The sequence below is a fragment of the Triticum dicoccoides genome, chromosome 7A (genome assembly GCF_002162155.2).
Source record: "Triticum dicoccoides isolate Atlit2015 ecotype Zavitan chromosome 7A, WEW_v2.0, whole genome shotgun sequence".
NCBI lineage: Eukaryota > Viridiplantae > Streptophyta > Magnoliopsida > Poales > Poaceae > Triticum > Triticum dicoccoides.
Window position 1 is genome coordinate 485,200,087 of NC_041392.1, and position 23,990 is coordinate 485,224,076.

A 23,990-nucleotide genomic window follows, 5' to 3' on the forward strand; every position below is an offset into this window, starting at 1 on the left:
AATGAGGTAGTATGATCCGTTGTGCAGATTTTTGCTGACCACAAAAGGCCCTTCCCAAGGTGGGGATAACTTATGCATATCAGTCTGGTCTTGAATGAGCCGAAGTACCAAATCACCTTCTTGAAAGGTTCTTGTCTTAACCCGGCGGCTGTGATAACGCCGCAGGTCTTGCTGATAAACCGCCGACCGAGCCAAAGCCATGTCTCGCTTCTCATCTAACAGGTCCAGCGCCTCTTGGCATGCTTGCTTGTTATCCTCTTCAACATAATTCACGACCCGGGGCGAGTCATGACGAATATCACTTGGGAGGACAGCCTCAGCCCCATAAACCAGGAAAAAGGGTGTATATCCCGTAGATCAGTTTGGGGTGGTATTTATGCTCCATAACATAGATGGTAATTCCTCCACCCAACAACCCGGCGTCCACTTCAAAGGGAGCATGAGCCAAGGCTTGATACCCTTCAGGATTTCTTGATTCGCCCTCTCAGCTTGACCATTGGACTGGGGTGAGCCACGGACGCTACATCAAGCCGAATGTGCTCTCGTTGGCAGAACTCCTCCATCTCACCTTTAGAAAGGTTCATACCATTATCTGTGATGATGCTATGTGGGAAACCGAAATGGAAAATAATCTTTTTGAGAAATTGAACCGCCGTGGCTGCATCACATTTACTGACGGGCTCCGCTTCAACCCATTTGGTGAACTTGTCAACCGCCACCAACAGATGGGTCTTCTTGTCCTTAGAACGCTTAAAGGGTCCAACCATATCAAGCCCCCAAGTAGCAAACGGCCAAGTGATGGGGATCATGCGTAACTCCTGAGCAGGAACATGAGCATGACGTGAAAATTTCTGACAAGCGTCACACCGCTTTACCAAGTCTTCCGCATCAGAATGAGCTGTCAACCAGTAGAACCCGTGTCGGAAAGCCTTAGCAACCAAGGACTTTGAACTGGCATGGTGAACGCAATCCCCTTCATGGATTTCCCATAGAATCTCTTGTCCTTCTTCAGGAGAAACACAACGTTGGAATACGCCTGAAACACTAGAACGGTGCAACTCGCCATTGTGAACAACCATAGACTTGGACCGCCAGACTATCTGCCTGGCGAAAAGTTCGTCTTCTGGTAATTCGCCCCGGTTCAGATACGCCAAATATGGAACCGTACAATCCAGAGTGGCATGTAAAACGGCTACCAACTGGGCCTCCGGATCAGGAACAGCTAAATCCTCCTCTGTAGGCAACTTGACAGACGGGTTATGCAAGATATCTAGAAAGGTATTAGGTGGTACCGGTTTATGCTGAGATCCCAGTCGGCTTAGAGCATCTGCTGCTTCATTCTTGCGCCGGTCGATGTGCTCCACCTGATAACCCTTAAAGTGACCTGCTACAATATCCACCTCGCGCCTCTAAGCCGCCATGAGCGGGTCTTTAGAATCCCAAGTACCAGAAACTTGCTGAGCCACCAGATCAGAATCTCCAAAGCATCGAACCCGGCTTAAGTTCATTTCCTTAGCTACACGAAGAACGTGGAGCAAGGCCTCGTACTCCGCTGCATTGTTAGTACAAGGAAACATTAAGCGGAGAACATAACAAATCTTATCTCCTCGAGGGGAAGTGAGGACAACTCCAGCCCCCGAGCCTTCCAGCTGCCTGGATCCATCAATGTGAATGGTCCAGTATGTATTATCCGGTTTGTCTTCTGGTGCCTGTAACTTGGTCCAATCATTGATGAAGTCCACAAGCGCCTGAGATTTGATGGCTGTTCGGGCTGTTCGGGACCGAGCTCGATCGCCCACTTCGCAACCCGGCCAGTTGCCTCTCTATTCTGGATTATATCACCCAAGGGAGCAGAACTAACCACTGTAATAGGATGGCCTTGAAAATATTGCTTGAGTTTCCTACTTGCCATGAAAACTCCATACACTAGCTTCTGCCAATGCGGATATCTTTGCTTTGATTCGATCAGTACTTCACTGATATAATAAACGGGTCGTTGAACCGGATATTCTTTCCCAGACTCCTTACGCTCAACCACAATCGCCACACTAACCGCTCGGGCATTGGCAGCCACGTACAACAGTAGAGGTTCATTATCAATTGGAGCAGCGAGGACTGGCAGTTCAGCTAGCTGCCACTTCAACTCTTTGAATGCCGTATCAGCGGCGTCACTCCAAACGAATTTATCTGTTTTCTTCAACATCTGATACAAGGGAATCGCCTTCTCTCCCAAACGGTTGATAAATCGGCTGAGGGCTGCAATCCGGCCCGCCAGATGCTGAACATCATTGATACATGCCGGTTTAGCCAAGGATGTGATTGCTTTGATCTTTTCGGATTTGCCTCAATACCTCTGTTAGACACAAGAAAACCCAAGAGTTTGCCTGCTGGAACACCAAAAACACATTTGTCCGGGTTGAGTATCATTTTGTAAACCCGAAGATTGTCAAACGTCTCTTTGAGATCATTTATCAGGGTTTCCTGCTTTCTGGATTTCACCACAATGTCATCCACATAGGCATGAACATTACGCCCGATCTGCTTGTGAAGACAATTTTGCACACAACGCTGGTAGGTTGCTTGGGCACTCTTGAGCCCAAAGGGCATAGAAACATAGCAGAAGGCTCCAAAGGGAGTGATGAAGGCTGTCTTCTCCTGGTCCTTAACTGCCATCTTAATCTGATGATAACCTGAATAAGCATCCAGAAAACTCAGGCGCTCACAACCCGCCGTTGCATCAATGATCTGATCAATACGCGGGAGAGCAAAAGGATCTGTCGGGCAAGCTTTATTCAAATCAGTGTAGTCTACACACATACGCCAAGTGCCATTTTTCTTAAGAACAAGCACCGGATTAGCCAACCATTCGGGATGAAACACTTCAACAATAAACCCAGCCGCCAGTAGCCGGGCTACCTCTTCGCCGATGGCCTTGCGTCTTTCTTCGTTAAAGCAGCGAAGGTACTGCTTGACCGGCTTAAACTTAGGATCAATATTTAGGGTGTGCTCAGCGAGTTCCCTCGGTACACCTGGCATGTCAGAAGGTTTCCATGCGAAGATGTCCCGGTTCTCACGGATGAACTCGATGAGCGCGCTTTCCTATTTCGGATCTAGATTTGTACTGATACTAAACTGCTTGGATGAATCACCAGGGATGAAGTCAACGAGTTTAGTCTCATTAGCCAGTTTGAACGTGAGGGCCAGGTCATGCTCCATCGTAGGCTTCTTCAGGGGGGTCATGTCCGCCGGATCAACATTGTCTTTATAGAATTTGAGCTCCTCTGTTGCATAAACTGATTCAGCATAGGCCGCTTCACCTTCCTCGCAATCCAAGGCAATCTTTCGACTCCCATGTACTGTGATTGTCCCCTTATGACCTGGCATCTTGAGCTGTAGATAGACATAACAGGGCCTCGCCATGAATTTCGCGTAAGCCCGCCGTCCAAATAGCGCGTGATATGGACACTGGATTTTCACCACTTCAAAGGTCAAAGTCTCAGACCTGGAATCAAACTCCTCTCCAAACACAACTTCCAAAGCAATCTTTCCCACAGGGTAGGCCGACTTACCTGGTACCACACCATGAAAGATAGTGTTTGACAGTTTAAGATTTTTATCCGTCAAACCCATGCGACGGAAAGTCTCATAGTACAGGATGTTGATACTGCTCCCTCCATCCATGAGAACCTTGGTAAACTTATAGCCTCCCACCTGAGGTGCTACCACCAAGGCTAGTTGGCCCGGATTGTCAACCCGGGGTGGGTGATCCTCCCTGCTCCACACAGTAGGCTGCTCCGACCATCGTAGATAATGTGGTACAGCCAGTTCAACAGTATTGACTGCCCTCTTGTGAAGTTTCTGATCCCGCTTGCACAAGATGGTAGTGAACACATGATACTGTCCGCTGTTCAACTGCTTGGGGTGACTCTGGTAACCTGACTGTTGCTGATTCCCTTAGTTATTCTACTGGTTATTACCATGGTTGTTCTGATGGCCCTGGTTGTTCTGAAATCCAGAGCTTGAACCGCTGCCCCCATGGAAACCTGGGCCTGAACCGCCGGGTGGATCCTGATCATACCGGTATAAATCAGAATTTTTGAACTCCCTCATTATGTGACAATCCTTCCAAAGATGTGTGGCAGGGGCCTCCTTGGTTCCATGCTTCGGGCAGGGCTGGTTTAACAAACGCTCCAGATTCATGCCGCGCTGGGGCGGTTTACCTTTACGATGCTGCATATTTGTGTTAGCCACCAAATCTGAATTATCCGCTTTACGCTTACTGTTATTCCCATGGCCCCCGTGGTGCTGCCCTTTTGCACCGCCGTTCTTCTTTCCCTTCTCTGGTTTGTCCTCCTCTGAATCCGGATCCTTGGTATTATCTGAATCGGCATACTTAACTAAAGCGGCCATGAGTGTTGACATGTCGTTGCAATGACGTTTGAGCCTTCCCAACTTCTGTTTCAACGGCTTAAAACGGTAATTGCCCTCCAACGTTAATGCCGTGGTATCTGCATTGATACAATCTGACGAATGCAAAATCGTCGAGACTCGTTTAACCCAATGGGTCGTGGACTCCCCTTCCTCTTGGACACAAGCGGCCAGATCCACAATTGACATCGGCTGCTTGCACGTATCCTTGAAGTTCTAGATAAACCGGCGCTTTAATTCGGCCCATGAGTCGATAGAGTTGGTTGGCAAGCTCTTCAACCAAGTGCGAGTTGTTCCTTCCAGCATCATGGTGAAATATTTAGCACAAACCGCCTCATCCACATCTAACATCTCCATTGCCATCTCATAGCTCTCCACCCACGCCTCTGGCTGCAACTCGGCGGTGTAATTTGGTACCTTACGAGGTCCCTTGAAATCCTTGGGCAATCGCACAATACGCAGTGCCGGAGTTAAACATGGTACTCCTAGGGAACTGAACATTACCCCTGGCTCCATGGAGGCAGTGGGGTGAACCGGAGTATGATGTCGTGCTTCGTGTCGAGCTGTCAACTCGGCCCCCCGTCGTGCGCGGCCGTGGTCCACAACATCTTGCGCATTAGCACCTCCCCCGGCCGGGTTGTTCTCCCGCGGCGAATTTTGGTGGCGTGCGCTACTGGATATGGCCGGTTCATCCTCCACGTGTCTGCTATAACTCCGGCTTGGACATGGAGTGGAATGAATCCTCTCACGGCTGTGTGAATACGCTTGCTGTTGATTCAGTGCTGTCTAAAGGAGATCCCTGGCCCGACGCGCTTCCACTGCAACTGGTGATTCGCCGTCGGTTGGGAGAGCCGCCAGGCGTGAAGCGGCGGCCACAATATTATCCAACGGGTTGGAATAATGCCCAGGCGCCATTGATAATACAACGTTGTTCTGGCGAGGCAGGTTTGTTGCGCGTGGCTGAACCGGCGCTCCTACTTCCGGTGCCCCCGCCCGGTTTGGCGCGGGTTGGTTACCAGCTCCTGCACCTGGCGTGTTGAAAAGATTTTGCGGCTCATAAACCGACGGGAGACGTGATTGGTACCTTCTTCTCATGACCTCTTCTGAAGCATTCTGATCTAGTCTAATCCAGTAAGCCTGTGCTTCCAACTCGGCCCGCTTTGTGGCCATCCTGGCGTTCTCTGCTGCCAGGTCCGCTTTAGCCTGGGCTATCTGATCTTTCACTTTTAGAATCTCCGCATCGTGTTGATCCCTGGCTGCTGCATCTACCTCCATGGACATCAGTGTTGCTAGAGCGTCGAACAAATCAGACAAGACTTGGGCCGAAGGCGGCGCCGAGCTTCCTGCACCTGCTGGCGTGGCCGTCGTTGAACCGAAGAGTACCGCTGCGGCGGAAGATGAATGAGGCACCGATCGTGTGCCAGCCATGAAGACAGCGGCCCGGTTTGGCAGACCGAGGGAATCCGGAATATTGTTGCCCTCAGATCCTTCCTCAATCCGACCATCGTACAACTGGTAAAGCGATTCGGTTTCTCCGTAAGACTCGTCATCACTATGGACTACGATTTCTCCATCGGAGATTGGTTCCTCCTCATAACCTGAACCGTGGACGACACCCATGAAAACATGCCTGGCCTCAGGCTGAACCGGTGAAGAACTTGCATGCCGAGCCGTCTCGATGATGTCGGTGCAGGTGTCCGGCTCGGGGGCCGGTTCGCCGATCTTGCCGATGAAGACGTGAATCCCACCAAAGGGGACCCGGTACCCGTATTCGATTGAATTAGCCTCGGGACCCCATCCTGCGTTGTCGATGTAGAGCTTGCCACGGCGACTCTTCGTCATCCGGCCCACAGCGTATCCCCTCAGTCCATCGAAGTTGCCCTTCAAGAACTCGAAACCATCGTGCGACTGCCCCACGGTGGGCGCCAACTGTCGTGGAATTGTCACGGCAGATGTCCTCATGGAAGGACTTAGTCGTGGAGCCATCACTACGGGTTAGCTTGAAGGGGTTAAACCGGACAAAGGGACACGAGAGTTTATACTAGTTCGGCCCCTTCGATGAAGGTAAAAGCCTACGTCTAGTTGTGATTGGTATTGCTGGGGTTTCGAAGACCAGGGAGCGAATCCGCTTCGTCTGGCTTCGAGTTGTTGTTTTTTTTGTCCCTGAACCGCCGCCAGGTCACCCCTTTATATATTCAGGAGGATCCCGGCCGGTCGACAGAGTCCTGAGGCTGGCTCATACAAGTGTCCGCCTCGGTCTCTTCTTTCTTATCTTACAATGCAAGTTTATACAATCATGGTGGTTTACTATCATGGGCCCTAAACCGCCTGTGGGCTCTGGGCCTCTAAGCTTCATCCATAAAGCGCCATCTTCCGGGTTTCCTTGGGCTTCAGTATAACTGAAGGTGAACCGGCCCCTCCTGGGCGGTTTACCCTTAGTGGTTATATCCTCAACATAACCCTTAGTCACATTGAGCTCATTACGATGATGTCTTACCGAGTGGGCCCAGAGATACCTCTCTGTCACACGGAGTGAAAAATCCCAGTCTTGATTTGTGCCAACCCAACAGACACTTTCAGAGATACCCGTAGTGCACCTTTATAGTCACCCAGTTACGTTGTGACGTTTCCACACCCAAAGTATTCCTACAGTATCCGGGAGTTGCACAATCTCATGGTCTAAGGAAAAGATACTTGACATTAGAAAAGCTTTAGCACACTAACTACATGATCTTGCGCTATGCTTAGGATTGGGTCTTGTCCATCACATCATTCTCCTAATGATGTGATCCCGTTATCAATGACATCCAATGTCCATGGTCAGGAAACCGTAACCATCTATAGATCAACGAGATAGTCAACTAGAGGCTCACTAGGGACATGTTGTGGTCTATGTATTCACACATGTATTATGATTTCCGGATAACACAATTATAGCATGAACAATAGACAATTATCATGAACAAGGAAATATAATAATAACCATTTTATTATTGCCTCTAGGGCATATTTCCAAGATAGGGATTTTGTGAGCAAACAATTTATGGGAGCAAGAATCAACTAGCATAGGAAGGAGAAACAAGTGCAACTTCAAAATTTTCAACTTAAAGAGAGGAAACTTGATATTATTGAGATATGTAGAATAATATATTCCTCTCTCATAATAATTTTTAGTAGCATCATGAATGAATTCAACAATATAGCTATCACATAAAGCATTCTTTTCATGATCCGCAAGCATATAAATTTTATTACTCTCCACATAAGCAAATTTATTCTCATAAATAGTAGTGGGAGCAAACTCAACAAAATAACTATCATGAGATACTTGATGGACATAACCAAATTGAGCATAAAAATGATGATGACAAATTCCATGGTTATCATTATTCTTTATAGCATACATGTCATCACAATAATCATCATAGATAGGAACCTTTTTATTATTGTCAATTGAAACCTCTTCCAAATAGTGTAATCATCATTAAATAAATTCATGACCTCTCCAAATCCACTTTCATCATTATAATCATCATAAATAGGAGGCATGCTATCTTCATAATAAATTTTCTCCTCAAGACTTGGGGGAGTAAAAATATCATCTTCATCAAACATAGCATCCCCAAGCTTGTAGCTTTCCATATCATTAGCATAATGGATATTCAAATAATTCATACTAGCAACATTGCGATCATGCTCATCATTCATAGATTTTATGCCAAACATTTTATTTAATTGTTCTTCTATCAATTGAGCACAATTTTCCTTTCCATAATTTTCACAAAATACATTAGAAATATGACTAATACGAGGCCACCTCAATTCCATTTTTATGTAGTTTTCTTTTATGAACCAAACTAGTCATAAAGCAAGAAACTAAAAGATTCAATTGCAAGATCTAAAGATATACCTTCAAGCACTCACCTCCCGGCAATGGCGCCAGAAAAGAGCTTGATGTCTACTATGCAACTTTATTCTTTTAGACTCGTGTTGGGTGTCCAACCATAGAGTTTTGTAGGACAGTAGCAATTTTCCCTCAAGTGGATGACCTAAGGTTTATCAATCTGTGGGAGGCGTATAGGATGAAGATGGCTCTCAAACAAACCTACAACCAAATAATAATAAGTCTCTTGTGTCCCCAACACACCAAATATTTACCTAATACTAAAACAAATTGGGTTTCTTTCGTCCGTCATGGCATTTTTCAGAAAAGTCCCTCTATTTCAAAGAATTCAACCCGCAGTCTTGTTTCAAGTTAAAATGAATCGTTATTTTTGCATTTTACACAAAAGTCCCTATCTTTTCTTGAAATCAAGCCGCCATCCAGATTTAAGTCACACCCGAACCGTTATTTTACATTTTTCAAACCCCCCTGATTTTTAGGTAATTCATCCGAGGATCATATTTAACTCAAACAAATGTTTTTTAAAATCATCCATAGCTTTTAAACTGTAACTCCGATTTGAACATGTTATATATGAAATTTGATTAGAAAAATATGTATAATATGAATATGAGATTATTTTTACCTGTTAAGTATTTTTAAATATTATTTTGGAATATATTTGACTCAAACCAAATGATTTTCTAAATTATCTGTATCTTTTAAACCGTAACTTCGATTTTAACATATTATATATGCAATTTTATTAGAAAAATGTGTGGAATCTAAATATGATGTTAATTTTACCTGTTAAATATTTTTAAAATATTGTTATGGAAGCAAACTTATAATTTATAGCGCAAGATCCGTTTTTTTCATACCGGCGGTGATCCGGATTGCAAATAAACACCCCACTATAACCATATAGGGAAAAAGAAAACATTGATAACTACACATGCATACCTATGAAAAATGTCGCAGGGGAAAACAACAAATTTCTCATCGCGAGAGTGAGTGAGAGAGAGGGAGAGGGAGGAGAGAGAGGGAGAGAGAGACGCCTTAGGATTAACCATATTCAACACACGTTTTTTTATTATTTTGTGTGAACACCGAGGCCATCGCCGGCGGGGGTGAGGAGGATAAGCGGCAACACAAATATGATGCCTCGCAAAAATAAAGGAGATGGACCTATTGTGGTCTGGAGTGATGGTTGTTGAGTTAAGAGCGTGTGTTATGTTTTCTCTCCCGTTGCAACGCGCGGGCTCTTTTGCTATTAAACCCTAAGATTATAGGGCTTGACGTAAATGAACCCCGATGTCTAAATCCCTGAACTCTGTACACTGATCTTACTTATCCTGATCATTTTTGACGTTTAAGCTGTATCCAAACAAGGGATTCCTACGTGGCTCAGAAAAGGCCAGGATGTATTGAGTTATACAACATATGTTTGTGGGACCCGCTCGCGGCCGGCGCCGGCGACTGCATATGCATCCTCGAACTCCGCTGCTACAGCCAAGCTGTTCGACGAAATGCTCGTCGCTGCTGCTGGATCGATGCATACACGTACGCACCATGCTGAATCGATGCAGTCCACCGAGATGCAAGTACCCATCCAAAGAAAAGAACAAGACATACATACAACTGTACAAGCTAGCTTCAAAGCTAGCTTCAAACATATAGTGCTGATTGATTCCGACTGGATACGAAAGCAACTGGAGCCAGCTTCGCGTGGGAGCAGTTTCATCGCACTCGTCGGAGCATGCAGTGCAGGTGCGCATGCGACTGCGTAGGCGTAGGGGAGGAACAAGCGCATCGAGGGCTCCTACGTCGTCACCAACGACTGCATGGCGATCTAGAGCGGCTGGATAAGGACCAGCATCGCCATGGGCATGCTATTGCATAATATGGAATACAAACATATCTTCCCACAAATAGAGCAGGATGGTCCGGCGGTCAGCTCGGTTTGCTGCTCGAACCCTCGCCGGCAACTTTTATTTATTGCCTGAAACCTCTAGTATTTCTTTCTCCAACGCACTGACAAGAAAGGACCCACATATGTGTACACAGACATGGCAATATTTAATTTGGTCAAAGTCAAAAATCCCGGACTCTTTGTGCCACGTCACCAAATCCCCTCCTAAAACGGCGCGAAGGTTCATTTAGAGCGGGATTAGAGAGGACAGGATACATACTTTAGGGATTTGAAGGTGAGAGTTTGTTTCAGACGAGCTCTACGACCTCAAGGTTAAAATCAGACTTTACTCCATCTCTACTCTCGGTGGAGAGATCGACTCGATCGGTGCAAGTACACCACACGAAGCGGCTGGCTGCGACGTAAAGTGAAATGCTTTCAGCCTCTGAAAAACACATGTGGGTCTAGTCTTCCAGAGATGCCGGCCGTGATCTCGAGTGCTTTCTTGTCCAGGCAGACATAGACGGCTCTTTTTCATCGAAGAGTGGAGTTCGCGGAACCTAATCTTTACCTAACTAATAATAAAGCAAATTGGGTTTCTTTTGTCTGTCATCGCATTTTTTAGAAAAGTGCGTCTATTTTAGAGAATTCAACCTGCAGTCCTGTTTGAAGTTAAAATGAATCGTTATTTTTGTATTTTACACAAAAGTCCCTGTCTTTTGTTGAAATCAACCCGCCGTCCGGATTTAAGTCACACCCGAACCATTATTTTACATTTTTCGAAACCCCCCCTGATGTTTTAGGTAATTCATTCATGGATCATATTTAAGTCAAACAAATGCTTTTTAAAATCATCCATATCTTTTAAACCGTAACTCCGATTTGAACATGTTATATATGAAATTTGATTAGAAAAATATGTAGAATATGAATATGAGATTATTTTTACCTGTTAAGTATTTTTAAATATTATTTTGGAATATATTTGAGTCAAACCAAATGATTTTCTAAATTATCTGTATCTTTTAAACCTTAACTTCGATTTTAACATATTATATATGAAATTTTTATTAGAAAAATGTGTGGAATCTAAATATGATGTTAATTTTACCTGTTAAATATTTTTAAAATATTGTTATGGAAGTAAACTTATAATTTATAATAAAATATTTGTTTTTTTTTCATACCGGCGGTGATCCGGATTGCAAATAAACACCTCACTATAACCATATACGGAAAAGAAAATATCGATAACTACACGTGTATACTTCTGAAAAATGTGGCAGGGGAAAACAACAGATTTCTCATCGCGAGAGTAAGAGAAAGTGAGCGAGAGAGAGAGGGAGAGGGAGGAGAGAGGTAGAGAGAAACGCCTTAGGATTAACCATATTCAACACATGTTTTTTGTTGTTTTGTGTGAACACCGAGGCCATCGCCGGTGAGGGTGAGAAGGAGGATAAGCGGCAACACAAATATGATGCCTCGCAAAAATAAAGGAGATGGACCTATTGTGGTCTTGAGTGATGGTTGTTGAGTTAAGAGCATGAGTTATGTTTTCTCTCCCATTGCAACGCACGTGCTCTTTTGCTAGTACAATGGTAAATTATATAGGTGCACTAGTTCGGTGAAGAGATGGTGATACAAGTGTGGTAATGATAGTAGATATTGATTTTGGCAATAGTAACAATAAAAACAGCAAGGTAGCTAGTAAAAAAAGTGAGCAAAAACGGTATTGCAATGCTTGAAAACATGGCCTATGGTCCATACTTTCGCTAGTGCAATATCTCAATGATGCTAATATAATTGGATCATATAACCACCCCTCAAGGTGCGACGAAGAATCACTACAAAGTTCTTATCTAGCGGAGAATATAAGAATAAATTGTTTGTAGGGTTTGAAACCTCCTTAAAGTTATCCTTTCTAATCGATCTATCTAAGATTTCGTACTAAAATAACACCATGTTATCCTCTCGAATCAATCTATCCAAGAGTTCGTACTAAAATAACACCATATGATACACATCAACCAACTCTAATGTCACCTAGATACTCCAATGTCACCACGTGTATCCGTGAGTTGATTATATGATATGCATCAAACAATTTCAGATTTATAATACTCAATCCAACACAAAGAACCTCAAAGAGTGCCCCAAGATTTCTACCGAAGAAACAAGGATGAAAACTTGCATCAACCCCTATGCATAGATTACCCCAATGTCACATCAAGAATCTGTGAGTTGAGTGCCAAAACATATATCAAGTGAGTCAAAATGATACCCCATTGCCACCACGGGTATTGATAGCAAGACATAGATCAAGTGCCTTCAAATCCATAAAAGTATTCAATCTGATAAGAACGAAATCTCAAAGGGAAAACTCAATTGATCACAACAAAATAGAGTCAAGAACACGAGAGAGACAGAGGGAGAGAGAGATATTAAACACATAGCTACTGGTACAAACCCTCAGCCTCGAGGGTGGACTACTCCCTCCTCATCATGGTGGCCGCCGGGATGATGAAGATGGCCACCGGTGATGATTTCCCCCTCGGGCAGGGTGCTGAAATAGGGTCTAGATTGGTTTTCTGTGACTACAGAGGCCCTAGAAGAGGAATATAGGACTCGAACGGAAGACTCAAAAGAGGAATATGAGACCCTAGAAGACGAATACAAGACTCGAGAGGACGAATATGAATATGAAACCCTAGAAGAATATAAATATGGAATCCAAGAAGACGAATATGAAACCCTAGAAGACCAATATGGGAGCCTGAAAAATGAATATGGGAACCCAGAGAATGAATATAGGACTTTAGAGAAAGACTCAGAAGAGGAATATGGGAGCCCAAAGAGCAATATAGGACCCAAGAGGACGAATATGGAACTATAGAGGAAGACTCAGAAGACGAATATGGCAGCCCCGGGGAAAAGCATAGAGGAAATAATGGTACTTTAGAGGAAGACTCAGAAGAAGATTGCGGTGGTGAAACTTCTGATCTTGGATTATTTTTGGGGTTTCTGTATTTATAGTTTTTTTGGCGTTGGTTTCACGCGAAGATGGGCTTTGAGGGGCCCACCAGACACCACCACACGTGTAAGGCACCAGGCGCACCATGGTGGGTTGTGCTCACCTCCTTCAGCTTCTGCCCCCCATGAAGCTTCTAGTGCCTCTTTTGTTCCAAAAAAAATCATCAAAAAAGTTTCAGCTCATTTGGAGAACTTTCATTTCTGCACAAAAAACAACACCACGGTAGTTCTGCTGAAAACAACGTCAGTCTGGGTTAGTTCCATGCAAATCATACCAAAACCACATAAAATTCTTGTAAACATGGCAGGAATACTTCATAAATTATAGATACATTGGAGACATATCAATACCCTTGAACCGAAAGAACCGCCTAGTTCAAATCAGTGGGGGTACTTTCGTAACTTACCCCACATTTCGGACAAGCGTGTCTGATACGTCTCCAACATATCTACAATTTTTTGATTGTTCCATTCTGTTATATTATCAATCTTGAATGTTTTATAATCATTTTATAGTCATTTCATATAATTTTTTGCTACTAACCTATTGACATACTGCCAAGTGCTAGTTGCTATTTTCTGCATGTTTTTTACATGGCTGGAAATCAATACCAAACGGAGTCCAAATGCAACGGAACTTTACAGAGATTTTTTTGGACCAGAAGACACCCAATGGGCCAAGGCTGTGCCTGGGGGTGCTCCGAGGGGAGCACCACCCACCACCTCAGGTGCCCCCCGGACCGCCTCTTTGCTCTATAACTACCCCAATATTCCAGAAACCCTAGGGGAGTCGACAAAAAACAATTCCAGCCGCCGTAGAGTCCAGAACAACTGGATCCAATCTAGACACCATCACAGAGGGGTTCACCACTTCCATTGGTGCCTCTTCGATGATGCGTTAGTAGTTCTTTGTAGACCTTCGGGTCCGTAGTTAGTAGCTAGATGGCTTCCTCTCTCTCTCGTTTGATTCTCAATACAATGGTCTCTTGGAGATCCATATGATGTAACTATTTTGCGGTGTGTTTGTTGGGATCGGATGAACTTTGAGTTTATGAGCAGACCTATCTTTTTATATCCATGAAAGTTATTTGAGTTTCTTTGATCTCTTATATGCATGATTGCTTATAGCCTCATATTTATTCTCCGGTATTTGGTTTTTGTTTGGCCAACTTGATCTATTTATCTTGCAATGGGAAGAGGTGCTTTGTAGTGGGTTCGATCTTACTTTGCTTGATCCCAGTGACACAAGGGGAACCGGCACGTATGTATCATTGCTACTAAGGATCAAATGATGGGGTCTATCTCTACATAGATAGATCTTGTCTACATCATGTCATCGTTCTTATTGCATTACTCCATTTCTCCATGAACTTAATACACTAGATGCATGCTGGATAGCGATCGATGTGTGGAGTAATACTAGTAGATGCAGGCAGGAGTCGGTCTACTAATCTTGGACGTGGTGCCTATGTAATGATCATATCCTGGATATCGTCATGATTATTTGAAGTTCTATCAATTGCCCAACAGTAATTAGTTTACCCACCATTTGCTATTTTTCTCGAGAGAAGCCACAAGTGAAACCTACGGCCCCCGGGTCTCTTTCTCATATTATTTGCCTCTACGATCGATTTTATTTGCCTTTTATTTTCAGATCTATTAAATCCAAAAATACAGAAATACCTTGCTGCACTTTATTTTATTTGGCGTTCGATCTATCAATATTTACAACTTTCTCCCGTCCGTGTGCCAATTTCTGGTGCCGTGACCCAAAAGGGATTGACAACCCCTTTAACACGTCGGGTTGCGAGTATTTTTTATTTGTGTGTAGGGTCTGGTTACATTGTGTTGCTTAGTTCTCCTACTGGTTTGATAACCTTGGTTTCATATCTGAGGGAAATACCTACCACCGCTGTGCTGCATCATCCCTTCCTCTTTGGGGAAATACCGACGTAGCTTCAAGCGACATCAAAAGTAATTTTCGATGCCGTTGCAGGGGAGGATCTTCAACATATACCAGGTTCCTAATCACAAATCTCGTCTCCTTGCAACTTACATTATTTGCCATTTGCCTCTCATTTTCCTCTCCCCCACATCACAAAAAAATGCCGTTTTATTTGTCCTCTTTTTCGTTTGCCGTTTTTTGTCAGATCTCTTGTTTGCTACCTTTACTTGTTTTGCCATGAGCCTTCTTTATGCTTGCATCTTCGCTTGCTAAAAATATATTGATATGGATCCTCATCCACTTGCTAATATTTTCAAGAGATCCAATTATGATGAACTCATTACTAGTGAATCAAGTTCACTAGGTTATCTTTATGAAGTTTTGCTTGAGATCTATGAATCTGAAAATTGTGATGAAGTATTAGACACAGAAATTTACAAACTGATTGATGATAGCTCGTTGAATGAAAAGCATGATTGCAATGATGTTATTATAAATTCTATTAATGTCAATTGTGCTAATACTATGCAAAACCCCAAACTTGGGGATGCTAATTTTGCTATGTCCACTACTTGTTGCAATGATCATGATTGGGTTGATGATTCTTATGATCTTGAAAATCTATTTAAACCTCATGATGAATATGCTTGCTATAATATTGAAAGTGGGTTTGGGAGAGTGTCAACTTCAGCTAAAAATAATCCCACTTATTTGGAGAGTGTTCAATCTTATGAAATTTTTGATAAAAGTGGGCTTGGAGAGGTTATGACTTTATTTAGTGATAATCCCACTATTTTGGAAGAGTGTCAACTTTGCATGCATGTGGATCATGAAGAGAATATTTTATGTGGTAGTTATATTGTTGAATTTGATTATGATCCTACATGTAATTATTATGAGAGAGGAAAATATGGTCATAGAAATTTTCATGTTACTAAATTCCCTCTCATTATGATGAGATTGTCATTCTTTCTTTCTTCTTCCTTGCATATGCTAGTTTTTGCTTGTCTTGATTATTTGTTTGCTTATAAAATTACTATGCATAGGAAGTATGTTAGACTTATGTGTGTTTTTTCACATGTTTTATGATGCTCTCTTTATGTTTCAATTATTATCTTCCATGTGAGCATCATTGAAATCTCAAGCCTAGCTAGGGGCATAAATTGATAGCGCTTGTTGGGAGGCAACCCAATGAATAAAATCTATTTTTGCTTTTTGCTTTCTGTTATTGAGTGTTAGCAAAATTATGCTACTTTTATTATTGTGTTTTTTGTGTTTTAATTAGTGTTTGTGCCAAGTAAAGCCTTTAGGATCTTCTTGTGTGATAGTTGTTTGATCTTGGTGAAAAAACAGAAAATTTTGCGCTCACGAAAATAATTTTCATTTTTAACCAGAGAGCGATAAAATACCCATTACTTTTGCAGTAGATTAATATACAAATTGCTCAGGTCATCCTAATTTTTCAGAGTTTTTGGAGTTACAGAAGTATTCGAAATATCCAGATTGCTACAGACTGTTCTGTTTTCTTTGCGTTGTGTGCTTGTTTTGATGGCTCTATGGTTTTCTTTGATGAGATTTTGCCATAGAAAATTTAGAATACAATTGATATAATGCAAGAATAAAATATTAATTGGTTTTCTACATTACTTATAGTAGTGATTTGTTTTCTTATACTAACGGATCTCACGAAGGCTTTTGTTGAGTTTTGTGTGATTGAAGTTTTCAAGTTTTGGGTTATCTTACGATGGATGAAGGAATAAGGAGTAAGAAGAGCCTAAGATTGCGGATGCCCCGGCATCCCAAGCTATTATCCAAAAGAGAGCAAGAAACTAAGCTTGCGGATGCCCGAGTGGCATCCCCTCTTTCTTCTAACGACCATCAGTATTTTACTCGAAGTTATATTTTTATTCGTCACATACTATGTGTTCTGCTTGGAGCGTCTTGTATGATATGAATCTTTGCTTGTTTTATTTTGTGTTTTAAGTCTTGATTCCTTCCTGGACACACCTATTTTAGAGAACCAAAATTATGTCATGACTTGTTAGAATTGCTCTATATGCTTCACTTCAATTTTTATGAGCTAAGGACTTGCTCTAGTGCTTCACTTATATCTTTTTGAGCACGGTGTGCTTTATTATTTTTCAAGAAATGCTCTCTTGCTTCACTTAGATTTATTTTAGAGTTAGTAAAATTTTCAAGAAATTTTCTCTTGCTTCACTTAAATTAATTTGAGAGAAATAAAAATTATGCTCATGATCTTCACTTATATTTGTTTGAGCTTGTCAAAAGCAACACATCAAAATTAGTCCCAAAGTGATAGATATCCAAGAAGGATATAATAAAAACTTTCATGAAGTTCATTGGACAAATTATCTTGATTCTTAGTAATAGTTTTGAGATATGATGATGTGATATGTGAGTCATCTTGATGAGTAATTATGCTTTAGTAAGAATAATGGTGTTAAGGTTTGTGATTCCGTATGCAAGCACGAAAGTCAATAATTATGCAATGAAATTATATCCTACTTGTGGTGCATTATTCGGTGTTAATTATGCTTAATGCTCGCTTATGAGATTATTTGTTTCTTGGTTGGTCGCTTCTCAATCTTTTGCTAACCTTCATTTTGCACTAAGTATGATCACTACTTGTGCATCCAAAAACCTTCAAACCAGTTTTGCCACATGAGTCCACTATATCTACCTATATGCGGTATTCTTTTGCCATTCTAAGCAAATTTATATGTGCCATCTCTAATTTTCAAAATAAACTTCTCTTTTGTGTGTTCGTAGCGCTCGCGGAGCGGTGAGGGGTGGCTAATATTTTCCATGCTAGATGTTTTATTCTCACAATGAGTGTTATTCACTTTTCATTGCACGAGAGTAAGGCAAAGGTATTAGGGATGCCCGGTCCCAAAACGAAAAATGAATTTACTTTATGTTGTCAAATAATAAATTTCTTGGAAATTGTTGGTATGGAAGGCACCCGTGGATACGATTATCCATGGAAAGTGAAAGTATGGTGGAAAAAGGAATAAACTTTATTTTATATTTGGGAACCACCTATGACATATCTAGCATGGAAAGTGTTGGGAACTCTAAGTCGTTTTCGTTGGTGGGAAGGACACACCTCCCAAAATGTTTTTATCTCTAAGTTTTTCGCTTTGAGCTCTAGCACCTCTACAAATCCCTACTTCCCTTTGCGAAGGGCCTTTCTTTTACTTTATGCAATTTTTATTTTGAATTTGAGTCTCCATCTTCTCTTATAAAGCACCAACTAGGAGGCACTATGATCGTACTTGAGCATTGGGTGTAGTTAATATGCGAGTGTGTTTCATGAATGGATCAATGATTGAGCATGATGGGCTAGGGATAGCTTATTTTAGTGTTGATATTTTGAAAGACATGGTTGCTTGTTGATATGCTTGAGTATTTAAGTTATCATGTCAAAACTAGACCATTGCTTTGAACAATATAAAAGTCCAAATGTCCATGGTATAAAGAAAAGAAATATGAGATGACATGTTAGGCAACATTCCACATCAAAAATTCTATTTTTATCACTTACCTACTCGAGGACGAGCAGGAGTTAAGCTTGGGGATGCTGATACGTCTCCTACGTATCTATAATTTTTTGATTGTTCCATGCTGTTATATTATCAATCTTGGATGTTTTGTAATCATTTTATATCATTTCTTGGTACTAACCTATTGACATAGTGCCAAGTGCTAGTTGCTATTTTTTGCATGTTTTTTACATCACAGGAAATCAATACCAAACGGAGTCCAAATGCAACGAAACTTTACGGAGACTTTTTTTGGACCACAAGACACCCAATGGGCCAAGGCTGCGCCTGGGGGGTGCTCCAAGGGGAGCACAACCCACCAGGGCGCGCCAGGAGGCCCAGGCACACCCTGCTGGGTTGTGCCCACCTCGGGTGCCCCCTGGACCGCCTCTTTGCTCTATAAATACCCCAATATTACAAAAACCCTAGGGGAGTCGACGAAAAACAATTCCAGCCGCCGTAGAGTCCAGAACCACCAGATGCAATCTAGACAACGTCATAGAGGGGTTCACCACTTCCATTGGTGCCTCTCCAATGATGCGTGAGTAGTTCTTTGTAGACCTTTGAGTCCGTAGTTAGTAGCTAGATGGCTTCCTCTCTCTCGTTTGATTCTCAATACAATGGTCTCTTGGAGATCCATATGATGTAACTCTTTTTGTGGTGCGTTTGTTGGGATCGGATGAACTTTGAGTTTATGATCAGATCTATCTTTTTATATCCATGAAAGTTATTTGAGTTTCTTTGATCTCTTATATGCATGATTGCATATAACCTCGTATTTCTTCTCTGATATTTGGGTTTTGTTTGGTCAACTTGATCTATTTATCTTGCAATGGGAAGAGGTGATTTGTAGTGGGTTCGATCTTACGTTGCTTGATCCCAGTGATAGAAGGGGAACCGACATGTATGTATTGTTGCTACTAAGGATAAAACGATGGGGTCTATCTCTACATAGATAGATCTTGTCTACATCATGTCATTGTTCTTATTGCATTACTCCATTTCTCCATGAACTTAATACACTAGATGCATGCTGGATAGCGGTCGATGTGTGGAGTAATAGTAGTAGATGCAGGCAAGAGTCGGTCTACTAATCTTGAACGTGATGCCTATGTAATCATCGTTGCCTAGATATCGTCATGATTATTTGAAGTTCTATCAATTGCCCAACAGTAATTTGTTTACCCACCGTTTGCTATTTCTCTCGAGAGAAGCCACTAGTGAAACCTACGGCCCCCGGGTCTCTTTCTCATATTATTTGCCTTTGCGATCTATTTTATATGCCTTTTATTTTCAGATCTATTAAATCAAAAAATACAAAAATACCTTGCTTTAGTTTATTTTATTTGGCGTTCGATCTATCTAACAACTTTGTCCCGTCCGTGTGCCAATTTCTGGCGCAGTTGCCTGAAAGGGATTGACAACCCCTTTAACACGTCGGGTTGCGAGTATTTGTTATTTGTGTGCAGGGGTTTACATTGTGTTGCTTGGTTCTCCTACTGGTTCAATAACCTTGGTTTCATATCTGAGGGAAATACCTACTGCGGCTGTGCTGCATCATCCCTTCCTCTTTTGGGAAATACCAACTTAGCTTTTAGCGACATCAGCGTCCCGATGCCATGGTTCGCCCTCCCATCCCTCCCCTCCCCCCATTCATACACCGAGGCCGCGAAAACCCGTGAAGCACCACACCCTCCTCCGTTCACCACTCAGTCGGAGCCTCTACCCCGACGTTTTCCTCGTCTATCACGCCACCTCCATTCCCACATTGCCGTCTTCACCTGCACCACTGGAAGAGCAGCACCATCACTGATTCCTCAGGTGAAGCTGAGGCCAAATCGACACCACCAAAGAGGGTCTACACTAATCGCTGCATTTTCTTCTTGATTCGATCTCATAGTGATGCCGACGTTCGATCCCGAGCTGCCATGGCGCGGATCCATCTACGGTGTCATCGCCGGCCACTTCCTCCAAGGCGTCGCTCCCTCGGCGGCCATGTCCTCATTAGTAGGAGTTGATGCTGCTGCTCTGGCTCTCGCTGGCCCTGCTGCTGCTTCAGCTCTCGCTCACGCTGTTGCTCTACTCTTTCTCTTACTTGTGCTGCTGCTACACGAGAAGCAACTCTGGCTCTCGTTCGAGCTCCTACTGATGCTACCCGAGATGCTACTACATGACCAGCTACCCCAGTTCTCGCACGTGCTGGTGCTCTGGGTGCTGTTGCTGCTGCACGACTAGCTGCCCCAACTGCTCTGTGGTAGTACATTCCCTGCCGGAGCAGCTATCAATTTAGATCACTGCTACTCTACCACTAGTGCTCGAGCGGCCAAAACTACTAGTGCACTGCTTTTCTGCTACTAGTGCGTTCAGTTTCGAGAGTAAAATTTAGTTTCAACAGCAAAATTCAGTTTTGACAGTAAAATTCAGTTTCGACAGTTAAGTTCAGAGATGAGCGGCGGATGTATTTTACATCTAGCACTTTGTGGTTATGTATTTTACATCATCTATTGGAGATTCTATTAGAATTCCACTCAGTTTATCATTGTCTGTCTTGTCCTGCTTCAGCCTTGCCATCGTACAACTCACCAGAGCTGCTCCAACGACGAAACCCTCCATCACAGCGGAGCAGTACCCTCGGCTCCATCTCCAGACGCCTAAGATTTTCTTCCCCTCCTCCGGCAGCCACATTAGCCACAACATCCTCAGTGACCAACCCAATGATGTTGAGATCAACATGGCTTTGCCAAAGAGGTTGTACACTTGTTGCATCGCTTTTTTACTCTACATGTTATATATATTGTCCACTAAGCACACATAGTAACGTGAAATGCGATTAGTTTCTCCTACTATATGAAGTAGTGAGGTACCAGGCAACTTAGCTATTCGTGATGGACTCTCTCGAAAACCATCATTATTTATTTCTGCGCGTTTGAGCTATGCATTTGTAGATGGGCTTGGGAGTTGAGCTAGTAGGGAAGTGGCCTAGGTCCAAAGTTGTAGAAGTAGGACAAAAACATTTTTGGAGTGTAGGATTTTGTCTGTTCAAGCCTGCCTACTAGAATCGCCAGTGCTTGAAAGGAAAAATGAAGGAAAACATAGGAATTGGAAATTTCCCTTTGGTACTACTATTCATGAATTTGGTTCAAAGGAATGGAGCAAAGGAAAACTGTAGAATTTGTTCCTTTAGTGTCTCCTTCAAAGAAAAACCATAGGAATTTTGACTTGGCTTCCTTTTCAAATTCCTATTCATGAAGCACAAGACTAAGAGATAGTAGAATAATAGCATTATAACTATACATTTTCTTGTGGTTTGACTTAATTTCACCATGCTTCTTTGCATTTTTGGATCTTCCAATTCTTGTGAACCAAACACCCAGATTGACAAAAATCCTCTGTTTTTAGATTATCTGTTTTGCACGTGCATTCCTATCCTATTTCTGTGTATTTCCTATCCCTGCATTTTTAGAATCCTCCAATTCAAACAATCCCTTACAGAATTACTTCTGTTACAGATATGTGTCAAAGAAAACCGTGTGTGGTTTGTCCCGCTCCTACTGCGCTGTGGTCCACCCCAGCTCAGCTGCTCCAACGACGAAAGGGTTCACCACAGCAGTGAACCGCCCTCCAGACTGTCTTTCGCCACCTCAGATCTTCTTCCCCACCGTCGGCAGCCATGACAACTGCATTACCATCATCAACTGAGCAGATGACCATGGGGATTACATGGGTCCGCAAGAGAGGTCACACTCTTTCGTGTCTGCTTACGTTATGCATCGCTTGATACGACATGCTACTTTATCATCCTATTCACCGATTAGACTCTGAGTTAGGTCCAAACTAATGCTCAAACTTGAGTTTTTAAATGGTTGTGGGGTACATATTGGGGTAGCAATCAATAGTATCTGTCTACTATCTAGTTAATCTTGGTTGCGTACTATGAGTTTCATGTTGGGTGGGAAACAAACATTAAAGGAGCCATTATCTATATTTTTTAGCTAAAGCTATTATCTACCTATTATCATTGGTTTTGCGTCTATCCATGGGTTGCCGCCATCTCAATTTGTGCATGCACTCCTTACATAATCTCACTATGTTTTATTCCTATGCATGTCAGTTATTGTACACAATGGTACTGAACATGTAGAGAAAAAGAGACGAGCCTTGCGTGGCAATAAAATTTCATGCAAACATGGCTCCATGGTGGGCGCAAAAGCAATCCCCTCCCACCATTACAGAGTGTAATCAAGAGGAAGATAACTGTTCAAAGGGGGATTCAGAGGGAGCAGACCACTCCTATTTACCCCATGAGGTCTTTTGCTCTAACTTGGCATGTTGATGGTGGTCATATCATGCATATGGCGCCTTGCATTGCTTACTTTATACATAAAATATGTCATATGCTTAGTTTAGACATGCTTTGTGTGAATGCCATCCGTTTAGTTTCTATATCATATATGTGAATCATGCAATGCCATCTTGTTTAGCCACGCATCATGTATGTGAATTGTACAATGCCATCCTGGTTAGCCAGTCATCTTATATGTGAATTATATCATGCCATCCTTTTTCTATTACGTATTAAATTTGTCAAGAATGTTAGTACATTCAATTACTCTTCCTTTGCATCAGCCATTCGACACGGTCATGAAAAAAACCGGAGTGAAAACAAGGTCTTCGGAGCAGACAATACTATTTGACAAAGCGCATGTCTTGGTGGTTATGGATAGCTCCTCAGAGAAGGACTCATAGACAGATGATCAGTCCTATTTCTCCCTGAGGTGGATGCTCTAACTTGGCAGGGTTATATTGCTCATATCGTGCATATGGTGTCTTGCATTATAATGTCATTTGCTTAGTTTAGACATGCTTTGTGTGAATGCCACCTATTTAGTGTCTAATTAGCATATATGTGAATTATGCAATGCCATCTTGTTGCAAGACATTATATATGTGAATTATGCAATGCTATCTTGTTGTAAGGCATTATATATGTGAATTATGCAATGCCATGTTGTTTAGCCAAGCATCATAAATGTGAATTATATCATGCCATCCTTTTTTTGTATTACATATTCTATTTGTCGACAATGTTTGTATATTCAACTACTCTCCTGTGCATCAACTATTTGAATTGGTTATGGAAAAAATCTAGAGTGAAAACAAGGTCTTCAGAGCAGACAATGCTACCTGCTGAAGCAGATATCTTGCTGATTACAGATAGCTCCTCAGAGG